The following is a 14,836-nucleotide window of genomic DNA, read 5'->3' as shown; positions in this document are numbered from 1 at the left end:
TGGCTGTGCACCAAGTAAAAAACTTCAGAGTTTCCTGGAAAGATTTCAGAGTCCCAGTTGCCATGTTGTTTTTCTTTCACGTATATTTTGTTTAAGTAATCGGTTTCTTTTCAGTCTCTTTGCTTAATTTGCTTACTACTCACTCATTTTACTGTTGCATAACCTAAAGTCTGGTCCTTTTCCTTGAACGTTGAAAATTGAGTTCTTTCTTGCTTCTCTTTTACACCAGCCTATCCCTATTCTTTGTTATTTTTGTGCCATCAGTACTTCTGAAAACAGATGCCAAAATGACTGTCAAACAAAAGTTGACATTCAATGAAGAATCAACAATAATTTATGTAGCACCTTTAAGGTAATGAAACGTCCCAAGGTGCTGCATAGGAACATTATAAAACAAAGTTTAACACCGAGCTGCCAAAGGCAATATTAGGTCAGATGACCAAAAGCTTGGCTAAAGTGGTAGGTTTTAAGAAGTGTCTTAAAGGAGCAATGCAAGTTAGAGGGGTGTAGGGAGGGAATTCCAGAGTTTGTGGCCTGGGAAACCGAAGGCACGGCCACCAATGGTGGAGAAATTATAAACAAAAGCAGAATTACCTGGAAAAACTCAGCAGGTCTGGCAGCATCGGCGGAGAAGAGAAGAGTTGACGTTTCGAGTCCTCATGACCCTTATGACTGGGAATGCACAATTGGTCAGAATTAGAGGAGCGCGCATATCTAGGCGGCTTGTGGGCTTTGAGGAGATTGCAGAGGTAGGGAGGGAGAAGGACGTGGAGGGATTCAAAAACAACGAGAATTTTAAAAATCAAGATCATTGCCCAGGAGCCAGTGTAGGTCAGCAAGAGCAAGGGTGATTGGGGAACAGCACTTGCTGTGAGTTAGAACACACGGCGGTAGAGTTTTGGATGAGCTCAAGTTTCCAGAGGGTGGAATGTGGGGGGGCTGGCCAGGAGCGCTTTGGAATATTCGAGTCCAGAGGTGACGAAGCTACAGGACAAGCGTTTCAACAGATGAGCTGAGATTGGTGAAGGCGGGCGATCTTACGGATGTGGAAGCGGGCGGTCTTCAAGGGAGCACAGACGAGGTCAGAGGCTCATCTCGGGGTCAAACGTGACACCAATGTTGCAAACGGAGTGGCGTAATGGCGGACTGTTGCCAGGGAGAAGGGGGGGTGGAGTCCGTCGTTAGGGAACGGAGTTTGAAGCTTGGACCATAAACAATGGCATCAATCCTCCCCATGCTTTAATTGGAGGAAATCTGTTCACCTAGTACCAGATATCAGGTAAGCAGTCCAATAAGCTAGCAACAGTGGATTGCTAATAATAGACATCAGCCTGAATGTCAACGCCCAATTCTTGTGCCCCACAGTGAAGTCACTGTCAAGTGATGGGCCTGCTACGCATGGCACCCCCTCCCACAAATGCCGCATTATCCAACCTGCTCACCTCACACCACACCCATTTTAGCCATCTTCAGCTGTATCCAACTCCATAAGCAGCAAACCTACAACTGCACAAACCCATCAATGTACATGTACTTTTTTTGCTTCCTGCTTCAGAGTGAATTTATCCAGCTACATCACCTACACACTGCCAGCCATTCGCCAGAGTACCACTGGGGCCCCTCGGAACCATTTCCTCACAGTCTCATGCACCTTGTCCATTGCAATGTTACCCCCACCCCCACCTGAGCATTATGTCAATCACCCAGGTTGCGAGCGGCATGACCACCCAGAAGCACAAAACTACATATTCAACATCAACCCCAACGAAGCAACTTCCCGATGCACATCAGCCATTCCATTCCACTAAATTCAAAGCCATTGTGATGAAGCCTCTTCCACAAGATCACTTCCATGAACCACCCTGTTGAAAACTATCTTGTGTGTGGGGAAGTTAAAAAAGTGATGCCTAAAAAGAAAGTCACAGAAACTTAAGAGCACTCACATGGAAGGTCAGCTGTCTGGTTTCATAAAGAAATGTGGAATTACAGTATCCTCTCATTGTGACACAGATTTTACATAAGTCATTACATATGAATGGAACAAAATTAATCACCTCTAGTTGGCAACTTGTTCAAGAAACAATCCAAAAAGCATATGGCATTGTCTGAAAGCATCTAACAAGCCCTTCCAAGTATTTTTAGCAATGTGCAATTCTGTCTTTGCAGCAAGCAGAGGAGATAAGAAAATTAAAGGTAAGGACACATACAGATAAATAGTGGCATATTATAATACACTTTAAGACGCTGACAGAAGGGCATGTGTCTCATGAAAACCAGATTAACAAATTGGAGAAAGATGGATTTTGAGGGGCTCAAAATATAACTTGGGAAGAAAAAAAATGGGCAACAATACTGGCAAGTAATGGGAAAATTTTAAACGTGTTCAGCTTGCAGGATGTATTCCTTTAAAAAAAACTAAACATTAGTGGAACTCCATTGAGGCATAAGGGGATAACTGAGGGTTAGGGAAGAGACATTAAGTATGCAGACAGCAGAGGAATGCAGGATAAGAGAGGAGACAACAGATTAGGAGAGAAGTCAAAAAAACTATTAGGAAGGCAAAGAGGAACTGAGACATTAAATTAACAAGGGACATTAAAACAAAATAGTAAAATATTTACAGGCACAATAATAAAAACAGGTTGGCTATGATGGAAATAGGACAATTAAGGGGAAGACAGGATAATAACATATGTAATGTTAGACAGATGGCAGAAATGTTATACAATTATTACATTTGGATATTTACCAGAGAGACATGGTATTGAATGAGGAATGAGTAATAAACGTAAACTCAGGTTAAAGCCACTGGCCTGGATGGGCTGTATTTAAAAGAATATAGGGAAGAGATAGCAAGGGTATTACTCCTCCTCCTCGAGGTACCAAGTCCTAAGAGGACATTGGTGGCCATGGACTTTCACTGGATTGGTCCATGATTACACTTAAAGTACTGCAGTGGATGGCTGTCACCTTCTGCAGTTTGGTTAACTCTCCTGTTCTTACCACCTGCCATCAGGTGTATTGGAAGGATTTACAGGCCGACAATCAACCTGCTTGGCCACGTTATGAACTCATCTTCCCAGGCCATCAAGTCCTGAAGTGGAACTTAAGGCCGGAACTTCTGGCCCAGAGTACGGGTGCTAACTGCGGCACAAGACCTGCCGGGAAGTATTACTACGCATTTTTATAATTCGTTACTAAAAGGTATAGCACCAGAGTGCCAGATAGCTATGTTTCAGCATGTTCAAGGAATTATGGACTAGTCAGCTTAACATCAGTGGTAGGAAAAATAACAGAATCCCTAGTGAAGGAGAGAATAGAACATCTAAAAACAAAACAAAATAATGAATAGTCAGCATGGATTTCAAGAGAGAAATTGTTGCTGGACCAAACTTATGGAATTTTTTGAGAAGGTAATTGAGTAGAAGTGAAGGTAGACAATGGTAATTCGGTAGTTGCAATTTATCTGGATTTTGAAAAGGCCTTCAATCAGGCGCCCCATAATAGACTAATGAATCAGGTCAAAGAATGTGCCAGGGGACAAGTGACAGCTGGTTTCAAGACAGAAAGCAGAGAGCAGGAGTAAAGGATAGTTATTCAGAGTGGCAGAGATGGGAAGTATCCTTCCACAATGCTGGGACCATTGTTGTTCAAAGTTTTCATTAAGAATTTGGTTTTGGAATCAAAAACAATTTCTAAATTTGCGGATGACACCAAATTAGAGAGGATAGTCAATACTAAGAGAGACAGCAACAAATTATAGGAGGACATTAATACACTTTGAGAATGGCTGAATGATTGGCAAATGAAGCAACATAGATAAATGTGAGGTAGTTTATTTTGGTGGAAGAATAGGGAGGTCGTTTATTACTTGGAAAGTACAAGTCTAGGTGGGTTAGAGGAACAAAGGATATCAGAATACCAATACACCAACCACGAAGAATTACATCACAGGTTAGCAAGCCTATAATAAAAGCAAACTATACATTACACTTTGTTTCTAGAAGAATAGAATTGAAAAGTAGAGAACCTTAGTTAATTAACAATACAGCATGCAGTTCTGGTCACCAAGTCATAAAAAAGGATATAGTGGCACTGAGGGGGCTGCAGAGAAGATTTACAAGGGTGATTCCTGATAGGTATACCCTTACATTTGTGTTAAGAATTTACAAGATGGATATTTTCTCTTTCCAAAAAAGGTTGAGGAGTAACCTAATGGAAGTCTTTAAAATTATAAAAGGTTAAGCATTAGAAAAGGTTTTGACAAGAGTGGATAAAATGACAATGTTTCTCTAGTGAGGAAGAGCATAACTAGAAACCATCAATATACGATAGTCACCAAGAAGTCCAATAAGAAACTTTACTTCCCAAAGAGTGGTGAGAACATGGAACTCGCTACCGAAGCGCGAGGTTCAAGTGAATAAACATTTAAGGGGAAGCTAGACAAGCAGATGAGGGAAAGGGAGTAGAGGGTTATGATGATCGATTTGGATGAGGAAAAAAACAGAAGGCGGCTCCAGTGGAGCATCAACACTGGCATGGCCTGTTTGTGTGCCATATATCCTGCATAATTCCATGTAAACAAATGCCATGACAACATCTGACATTTCTAAATGTCAAAAGATATTTAGAAAGTTATTTCACTGTCGTTTATGGGTCTGAAATCAAAATTTAATAGCACCAGGTAATGTGCAAACAAGTTAACCTCCGATTGTTTATGGCAAAGAAATGCGGCATTGAAAAAATTGGTCACAATTCACCTTGTGAGCAAGTTACACATGGAGCTTCATGTACAATGTCTGGAACGTTACAAAATGAAATATCAGATGACGAGAAACATGACAGAAATCTATAGTTCACTACTATGTTTTCGCTGCAATGGAAGATTTTCTTCCCCAAAGGAAATTAATAAACCAGTTTACATTTTTACCATTTGATACTCAGACAGCTTCATGATAACATTTACTGACAACAGATTTCTTTTTAAAACCAAAATCTCATTCTCAAACTGCCATGGTGGAATTTGAACTCTCATTTTCTAGACTGCTCTTCTAGTAACGTAACCACCACACTACCTCCTCTCTCTAAATGCCCAGCCCTGTCCTTCAGTTGAATACTTTGCTCATTGGACATGCTAATTGACCAAAGTCATGACCTACAAGGCATCCAAGATAAGTGTGACCATTTAAATCAGTTTTTAACTCAATTACCTCCAATGCATTCTGTATTTTCTTTACTAATGCATTACTAAAAAATTGACTTCCTTCTGAATTTGAGAAAAAAAATCCTGAAATTTCCCACGGTTTTCTTACCAAAAATCATATTTGGAGATTAACAAACACACTGCTTTCTATAGGCATCATTCTGAGGTCACCAATGTAGTGTGCATCCATTTTCAACAGGGACAGAAACTGAGGTGGTACAATCTTGATTTTCTTTAATTGGACCATCAGGAGGACTTCTATCCTTTATACTCCTGCAAATGCCAATAAACGTTCCTGCTTATGATTGTAGAAAGGACAGCAGTGCACCGATGGTTGCCAAACTGATGGCCCCCTTAATACTGAAGTCATCAATTGAAGGCCAACTCAGGTCACACACCAAGGCATTGTTTACTAAAGCAAAATTGCAACTGCTCCCCTACACAATCGCCAATATTAAATGTACCACCATAGTGCAAAGTTAGTGGGTAAGCCACAATAAACATGAGTTTGTCAAATTTATTTATTTAAATTAAAAAATATACATCTCGGACTTAAGTGACAATCTGATGGTGAAACCTTTAAAATTGCTAAAAAGTCATGCAGACACGAAACATTAACTCTTGTTTTTCTCTCCACAGATGCTGCCAGACCAGCTGAGCTTTCCAGCATTTTCTGCCTTTAAAAATGGTGTTCATAAACGTCGCAAATAACTGTAGATGTCACTTGGCTTGACTTGACTTATTTTAAATCTTTTTCTGTTCTTTTTAAGTTATAGCAATGTTCAAGATAAAAGCAATTTTTTTTAAAAAGAGGGTTTTTGACTTCCAATTTTCTCTCCAGTGATTTTTGTTTAAAACGCTAAAACCTATAAAACAAGTGGGCTTAAATGCTGGTTGCAAAAATAATTAAAGAGGCTACCAGTTCTCAGTGATATTTGTTCAAAACCATTTTCAAAAACAGACTGTTCTCCAACTATTCATGTTGTTTTTAGTCAATTAATCTTGGGGGTGGTTAACAACTTTATCGTTCACGCTCTCTGAAACATGTGACTGGTTACTGCCGTTATGTTCACTAACAGGCATCCAGTAATCTCCAGAGGTAATCAGGCCATTGTAATCGCAGCACTTTCAGAACTCGTTTTTGCGACTTAAAGGAATGCATAAGGACAAAGTCTTGTTTGGGCTTAATGTCACGTTAATAAAATGTTTGCATTCTTAATGTTCAGCTTTTTGTTTTCAAAAAACAGTAAAAGTCTAACAGTTGCCATGGAGATGGATGCATTCTATGAACATGCATTCTAGATAACATCCATTCAGAGCATTCTGAGAATGTTAAAAACAAATCATTCCTGGGCAACCTAGAATTCTTTGGAGATTGAGTAGTGCTTTGCTTTTGCTTTCTTAAAATGGACATTTCCCAACACTAGGCAAAATCAATTTGTAAATGCATAACCTTTGTGAGTGGTATCTTTGACAGAGAAGATGGAGATCTACCAGATCACCAGGAAAACCTATCCTAAGTAACAGCCCTCTTGTAACCTTGGCATTCTGAAGCAGAATAATAAATAATCTATTCTTCACCATGAAACAATCACCCAAATTTCAAATTGATAATCTTGTGATTAATTGGATGGGACCCAAATAATTATACATTTCATTCTGCAAGTTGAAAATCAGCAAAATGGGTACACAATTGGAGATTTCTACCTGCAGCAATCTCACCCTGTTAATCTCTAAATTAGAGTTGGGTTTTGTTTTAAAAAAAGATAGATACCCAGAACTATCCGCACCCCTAGCCAAGCTGTTCCAGCAGAGCTACACCACTGACATCTACCGGGCAATGTGGAAAATTGTCCAGGTTTGTCCTATCCACAAAAAGGACAAATCTAAATCAGCCAATTATTGGCCCATCAGCCTTTTGATCATCAGCAAAGTGATCATCAACAGTGCTTATCAAGCAGCGCTTAGACAGCAATAACATGCTCACTTATGTTCAGCTTGGGTTTCACCAGGACCATTCGGCTCCTGACCTCATGGCAACCTTGGTCCAAATTTGGATAAAAGAGCTGAATCCAGAGGGGAAGTGAGAGTGACTGCCCTTGCCATCAAGGCAACATTGGACCAAGTGAGATGTCAAGGAGCCCTAGCAAAACTGGTCAGTGGGAATCGGGCGGAAAACACTCCACTTGTTGGAGTCATACCTAGCATAAAGGAAGATGGTTGTGGTTTTTGGAGGTCAATCATCTCAGTTCCAAGACATCACTGCAGCAGTTCCTCAGGGTTGTCTCCTAGGCCCAATCATCTTCAGCTGCTTCACCAACATCCGTCTCTCCATAAGGTCAGAAGTGGGGATGTTCACTGACGACTGTGCTACGATCAGTACCATTCACGGCTCCTCAGATACTGAAGCAGTCCACGTCTATAGGCAGCAAGACAATTCAGGCTTAGGCTGATAAGTGGTAAGTAACATCCATGCTACCCAAGTATCAGGCAACGACCATCAATGTAAGAAAATCTAACCAACTCCTTTTGACGTTCAAAGGCATTATCACCTCTGAATCCCCCACTAACATCCTGGGGCTTATCACTGACAGAATCGTTACAGTGCAGAAGTAGGCCTTTTGGCCCATGTCTGCGCCAGCTCTCTGAATGAGCAATTTGCCTAGTTCCATTCTCCCTCCCCAAAACGCTGCACATTCTTCCTTTTTAGATAAGTCTAATTTCCTTTTGAATGTCTCCATTGAACCTGCCTTCACCACACTCTCAAGCAGTACATTCCAGGCCTTAACCACTCACTGTGTGAAAATGTTTTTCGCTTTTGCTCCTTTTGCCAATCTAAGGAACAGGGTCTGAACTTCTCCAATCTATGTAACTGAAGTTCCTCATCCCTGGAACCATTCTCTTAAATCTTTTCTGCACTCTCTCCAATGCCTTTACATCCTTCCTCAGGTGTGGCACCCAGAACCGGATGCAATACACCACCTGGTGTCTTACTAGCGTCTTACACAAGTCCAACATAACCTCCTTGTCCTCTACATCTCTATTAATAACACCCAGGATACTGTATGCTTCATTAACTGCCCTATCAAACTGTTCTGCCAACTTCAATGATTTAATATATATACACCCAGATCCCTCTGCTCCTGCGCCCCCATTAGAATTGTACCCTTTTTAAAATATTGTCTCGCCATATTCTTCCTACCAAAATGAAGTCATATTTCTCCACATTACACTTCACCTGCCCCTTGTCCACCATTCCACCAACTTATCTATGTTCTTTTGAAGTTGCACACCATCCTCTTTGCAGCTCACAATGCTTCCAAGTTTTGTATCATCTGCAAATTTTGAAACTGTGCCCTGAACACTAGGTCATTAATATATATTAGGAAGAGTAAGGAAGAGCAACACTGACTACTAGGGAACTCCACTATAAATCTTCCTCCAGTCTGAAAAACTTCCATTAACCATTACTCTGTTTCCTGCCATTCAGACAATTTCATAACCATATTGCTACTTTCCCTTTTATTCCAGGAGCTATAACTTTGTTCACAAGTCTGTTGTGTGGCACTGTATCAAGTGCCTTTAGGAACTCCATGTGCACCATATCAACAGCAATGACCCTCCGTTACCTCCTCAAAAAACTCCAGCCTGTTAGATAAACACAATTTTCCGTTAATAATGCATACTGGCTTTCCTTAATTAACCATTGACCAGAAACTGAATTGTACCAGCTATATACATCCTGTGGCTACAAGAGCAGGTCAGAGGCTGGGAATTCTGATGTGAGTAACTCACCTCCTGACTCCCCAAAGCCTGTCCACCATCTACAAGTCAGGAATGTGATGGAACACTCTTCACTTGCCTAGATGAGTGCAGCTCCAAAAACTCTCGAAGCTCAAAACCATTCCAGAAAAAAAGCAATCCGCTTGATCAGCAGCCTTCTATCTACTTATACATTCACCCCCTCCATGCACAGTTGCAACAGTGTGCACTATCTACAAGATGCACTGCAGCAACTCACCAAAGCTCCTTCGACTACACCTTCCAAACCCATGACCTCGAACACCTGGAAAAAGGAAGGCAGCAGACGCATGAGAACACCACCAACTGCAAGTTCCCTCCAAGCCACTCGCCATCCTGATTGGAACTATATCACTGTTCCTTTACTGTCGATCAAAATCCTGGAACTCCTTTCCTAACCGCACTGTGGGAGTACCCACATCAGATGGACTGCAACAGTTCAAGAAATGGCTCCCCACCACCACCTTCTCAAGGGCAATTAGGGCTAGACAACAATAGACGGCTCATGCCAGCAATGTTCACAACCCATGAAAGAATGAAAAAAATTGACAAGAAAACAATTTCACATATGAAAAAGAGAAAAATCTGTACTGAATAACCTGAAGCCCATAGAAATTAATATTAAGCTTACACTACTGGACATGGTGCAATAGAGAATCAGAGTTAATAACACTAGATGAATCAAGCTACTCAGGGATCCCTAAGCAAAATCAGAATTTATTAAAAAACTTCAATAATTTTATTAAGTTAATCTTAGAAATTCATATCTTCAAGGACAAGGCCTTCATGAAAAGTATGCTGGACTTAATCACTGATAAGCTGAAAAGCTCCCTGCTGCATTTTTTATGTTTTTAAAAAGCATTATCCTGCATCAAACATTAGTAATAGTTAATCCTCAGTACTACAACCTGTCCGAAACAAAACTACTTTCGACATGACATTTGTATAAACTTGGTACCTCTTGCCTCAAATATAAAAACCAAACCAATAACAAGAGTCTGTGGGCATAAGGCATTGAGCTTAAGTCCGTCTTCAAAGGCTACCTTAGTTCTAGAGTGGGCAATTGGCAATTGATTTTTGAGTTCTACACTAGTCTTAAGTTACATCACCTCAACCTATTATTTAAAAAAGAGAATTAGCAAAGAATGGATTAAAATTAGTATACACGTGGTTCGAAAGTGTGGTAAAATAATGCTGAAGTTGAAATTCTCATCGGCCATTACTGAAATTATAGTCAGTAGCTTTACTTCTGTAGATTTTAAAGTAATCTTTTCTCCCAGGAACACAGGCTAAAACAAACTATCAGACATGGGATTTCCTGTTTGACTCCAGTTCATTTATATATTTTTTTTCTAAAAATGGTGTGCTCTGCCACTCACTACCATTCTTGAAAACAGAAAATTCTGCTGGAGTAACTAATTCTAATCAGAGTTTGAAAGCAGAAATGCTGATGTTTGCTCTGCCTTTAAGCAAGTAAACCCCACTTTTGTTTAACATGGCTCTGATATTTCACCTGGGTTGCTCGTGACTATTGGGTTTATCATATTGGTGAAAATAAATCCAATGGTCAGCACTGAAACCCAATGAAATACTAGAGCTATGTTAAACAAAGGCTGAGTGAGCAAAGATCAAGACCTGCTTCCCATCTCTGATCGGAACTAAATCCAATCTCCATCAATTTTTCTTGAAAAGTACAGGCTTCTCAAATGATCTTATAAATCTCAAGGTTCAAGAAAACATAAGTTAAAATAAATCCATGCTGTAGTGTGGAAATCGTCAAATTATTTTCCAAAACGTATCACATTTCTTTTTTCAATGAATATTGGAACTCAGTTTTGCACAACAGCAATTTTAATTTTAATGCAGAAAATCAAAGAACAGGGCAGCTTTAATCAAATTGTTTTACAACCTCCAAGACCAAACATAATCAACAGCAATCTAAACAATTACCGATAACTGAAGATTAAGGGTGTTTTAATGGTCCTTGGCTGGAAAAGAATTTTGCAGCTTGGGATCAACCACTGATTGCGAAAATTAACAAGAATAATCACTTAGTCAATCATGGAACGGTGAACCCTGACACTCCTACCATAAAGCCAGTATTACCATAATAGTGGTCACAGCAGAAGATGATCAAAAAAATGTGGCAAGGTGATAATGTGACACAAATTGGGCTTATTGCTTTCAAGGGAGGCACTACAAAAACTTGCATTTATAACACATCTTTAAAGGTGACAGACTAAAAACAGACACTGGGCCAAAGAAGGAGCAACAACCAAAAAGGCAGGTTTTACAAAACACCTTTAAGAAAGAGAGCGATGTGGAGAGACGCAAGGATTTAGGGAACTATTCCCAGAATGCAGAACCTAGATAACTAGGCATGGGACACAGTCATCATTGATAGGGTGAGGGGGGCTGGAGGCTAAGGAACAGTGAATTAAGGGGATTGTAGCATTGGAGCAGGTTAGGGATATGGAGGGGCAAGGCCATTAAGCGAAACAACCACAAGAGTTAGAATTTTGAAATTCAAAGTGTTGGGGGTGCAGGAGCCATGCAAGTCAGCAAGCACAAGACTGATGGGAAAGTAAGCCATGACAGGAAAAAGGCAGCTGAGTTTTGCATGAGCTAAAGTTTATGGAGTATAGAGGATGAGGCCAGTAAGGAGAGCATAGGCATTGTGAAATCTAGAGGTGACAAAGGCACAAATGGATGTTTCAGAAGCTGATAGTTGGAGGAACGGGCAGACCCGAGTGATGATAAAGGTGCAGGTTCAGAATCTTCATCGTGGAAGAACTGGAGTCAGAGACTTAATTCACTGATGAATAGAAAACCAAGATTGGGGACAATCCGATTTAAATAGAGAAAGTGGCAGAGAATAGGAATAGAGTCAGCAGCAAGGATCCTGAGTTTATGGTGGGTACCGAGGTCAATGGCATCTGTCTTATCCATGTTTAACTGGAGGAAGCTGTCGATCATTCAAAACTGAATGTCAGAGAGACGTCAAAAAAGTGAAGGTGTGAGAAAGGATGGTGGGTAGGAAAAGCTGGCTTTTAATCAGCATAAATGTGGAAACTGATTAAGCCATGTCTTTTAATGATGTCAATTAGGGATAGCATGTAGATGAAGAAAAGGAAGGAAGGAAGGAAGCTAAAGAACATTATTTAAGGACTTCAGAGGTAAAAACACAGAGATTGAAAAAGAGGCCATTGCTGGAGATAATCTGGCTATCATTGGATAAGTAAGGGTAGAATCAAGTGTGGGCTGTGCATTAAACTGGACAGAAGGCAATTGAGGGGGAGACTGCAGTTGACCACAAAGGCTGCACAGAGGTCAAGGAGTGAAATGCATCACAAAAGGATGTAATTTATGACTTTGAATAGGGCCTTTTCTATTCTGTGGCAATGACAGAACCAAATTTTTTAAATTTCATAGTGCATTTCACTACCTCAGGATGCCAATGCAGTACTTTAAGTGTAGTCACTGTTGTAATGTAGGAAAGGCAGCTATCAATTTGCACACAAGGTAACACACAGCAGTGAAGTAAATTACCCAATCATATGAAGTTGGCCATGGTATTAGGGGAATTATCCTGCTGTTCTTCAAGTAGTGTGATAGGACCTTTTACATGCACCAAGGACAGGTGGGTTTAATGCTGAAATCAAAAGATAACATCTCCGACATGTAGCACTCCTTCAGTTGTGCACAGAAGTGCCAGTCTAGATTAAGAGTTGCAGGAAAGTTAGGCACAAATCTGGGAGGCAGGAACACACTGAAATTCCTGTTCTTTACTGATGCTCTCTAAGTTCCATGCTAAATTTCTTCCCAAGATAACTTCCCTCAGCTTCTTCATAAAACTACTGATTACACAATCTATATGTCAACATGCCTTGTTCCCTCCCCTCTCTGGGCCACAATGCCACTATGACTGACAGGGACAAGTGGTGGAATGTCTAATTGGACAGAGAGGCTTCAGTAACATGCAATGTGCCACAACACACAAGCCAAGTTTCAGTCAAAGCCATGCTGTCAATGCAAATCATCCACAGTAAGATCATACACAGCAAGGACCTTGCCTAGGATTGAACAGGTATAATGGAAGGAAATATAGAGAGGGGGCAGCGATTTTTTAAAAAAATTCTTTCATGGAATGTGGGTGTCACTGGTGGGCCATCATTTATTGCCCATGCCTAATTACTCTTAAGAAGGTGGTGGTGAACAGCCTTCTTGAACCACTGCAGTCCATGTAGGGTGGGTACACCAGAGTGCTGTTAGGGAGGGTATTCCACGATTTTGACCCAGCAACAGTAAAGGAATGGCAATATAGTTCCAAGTCAGAATGGTGGATGACTTGGAAGAGAACTTGCAGGTGGTGATGTTCCCAGCATCTGCTGATTGATCCAGTGGAAATGCATGGTGATCTCAGGTGCTGTCAGCATACAAGAGCAGACTTGAGATTGGAATGAGCAATGGGAGTAAATCAAAAGAACCCAGGGCAGTGAACTATAGCAAGCCAGCAGAGGTTGATGTTACATCCACAGGATCATTGATGAGGGAGTTGGATAAGAACAGTTGTATAGGGGTGAGAAGCACACAGCACATAAGCAGCATTAGGAGTTTGAGCGAACAGTTCATCAAAAGCTAAAGGAGTTCTGAAGATAAGGAATCAGCAACCAAGGGAGCTGAGCAGAAAGCAGAGGTCATTCAACAGCATGGGAGCAGGATCCAGCAGGAACATAGCAAAGCCAGCTCTGCAAAATATGAAAAATTCCAAGCACAGGAGCACAAAACAGAGGCTGTAGAAGCAGACCAAGTATAATAATGCAGGTGGTCCAATGAATATGACGTCACTAGAGAGCGGCAAAGTTAGAGGGTTGCGGGGGGGGGGGTGTCAAGGATGGTAACGGATACAGTTGCAAGACTGCAAGACAGAGATCAATGGGAAACTGCCAGGTCAGAAGTCACCTTAAGAGTCCCTGTTGTAGTTAGGAAACAACTAAATGGTAGATGCCATCATTCCAACTAACAATGTGGTATGCTGTAAGTTACTTCCAAGGCTCCTCACTGCAACCTCTTGCACACTTTTTTAGCTCCATTATCAATAAGGACCCATAATCTGTATTGCTCCCAAAAGGCAATATAAAGAAATTAAAGATATATTAAAGTGTTTCATATTTTAAAGCATTTCATATTTCACAACATGAAAATGACCATTAATGGCAGTATTTGAAAGAAAAACAGGAATTAAAAAGTGAACTGCTACAGACTTCAAGATAAGGAAAGAGCAGAGTGCACACATTTTATGGCATCAACTGTCAAAGTAAGTACAATGATGACCATACCAGCTCGAAGAGGTCTGCTAGAACTATCAATTTATAGTAGCGCACACATTTAGAGCATTCATGCTACGTACAGAATTCATACTAAAACAAAGAGGTAAACCCCCTACTTGAAGAATGGGAAATCTTTGAGAATTTTTTTAAAAAATTCCAGATCTGTCCTTTTTATCTGGTAGTGTTTTTGGTTTCAATGGGGCATCCTCTGAAAACCGATGCTCTTCTGCCTCAGATAAAAGCGATACAAAGCCAAGAATAGCACCTTGACCATGGTGTTGGAAATCAAAACATTAAACACAACTTGGTTGATACGATTGTTTTAACTGGGACAATCAGCAAAACTTAAGTTAATCAGACACAATCTCACTTTCAAAGTGGGTCTCCACACCTCAGCCTTTTGCGCCACTACTTTAGCCTGGTAAATGTGGCAACATTTATGCAAGATTTTAAAAAAATGATAAAACCCAAATATCATCTCCTTTTGACATTTAATCTCTCC

General features: G+C 40.5%; 1 protein-coding gene across 4 annotated transcripts in view; it reads right to left on the bottom strand.

The window, feature by feature from the left end:
• The window catches only part of smg1 (SMG1 nonsense mediated mRNA decay associated PI3K related kinase), a 162,583-nt gene that overhangs the window by 146,383 nt on the left and 1,364 nt on the right, over positions 1-14,836 (bottom strand). For 2 of the 4 annotated variants that reach the window (XM_041205851.1, XM_041205852.1), the window contains exon 1: positions 144-230. The exons of the other annotated variants lie outside the window; for them this stretch is intronic. The gene's annotated coding sequence lies outside the window, so the exon portion shown is untranslated. Of the gene's footprint in view, positions 1-143; positions 231-14,836 lie in introns of those variants that run through there. 4 annotated transcript variants of the gene reach the window in all.

This window comes from Carcharodon carcharias, chromosome 15 (assembly GCF_017639515.1).
Source record: "Carcharodon carcharias isolate sCarCar2 chromosome 15, sCarCar2.pri, whole genome shotgun sequence".
Taxonomy (NCBI): Eukaryota; Metazoa; Chordata; class Chondrichthyes; order Lamniformes; family Lamnidae; genus Carcharodon; species Carcharodon carcharias.
The sequence above is the reverse complement of the archived record's forward strand: the minus strand, read 5'-3'. Positions and strand labels throughout refer to the sequence as shown.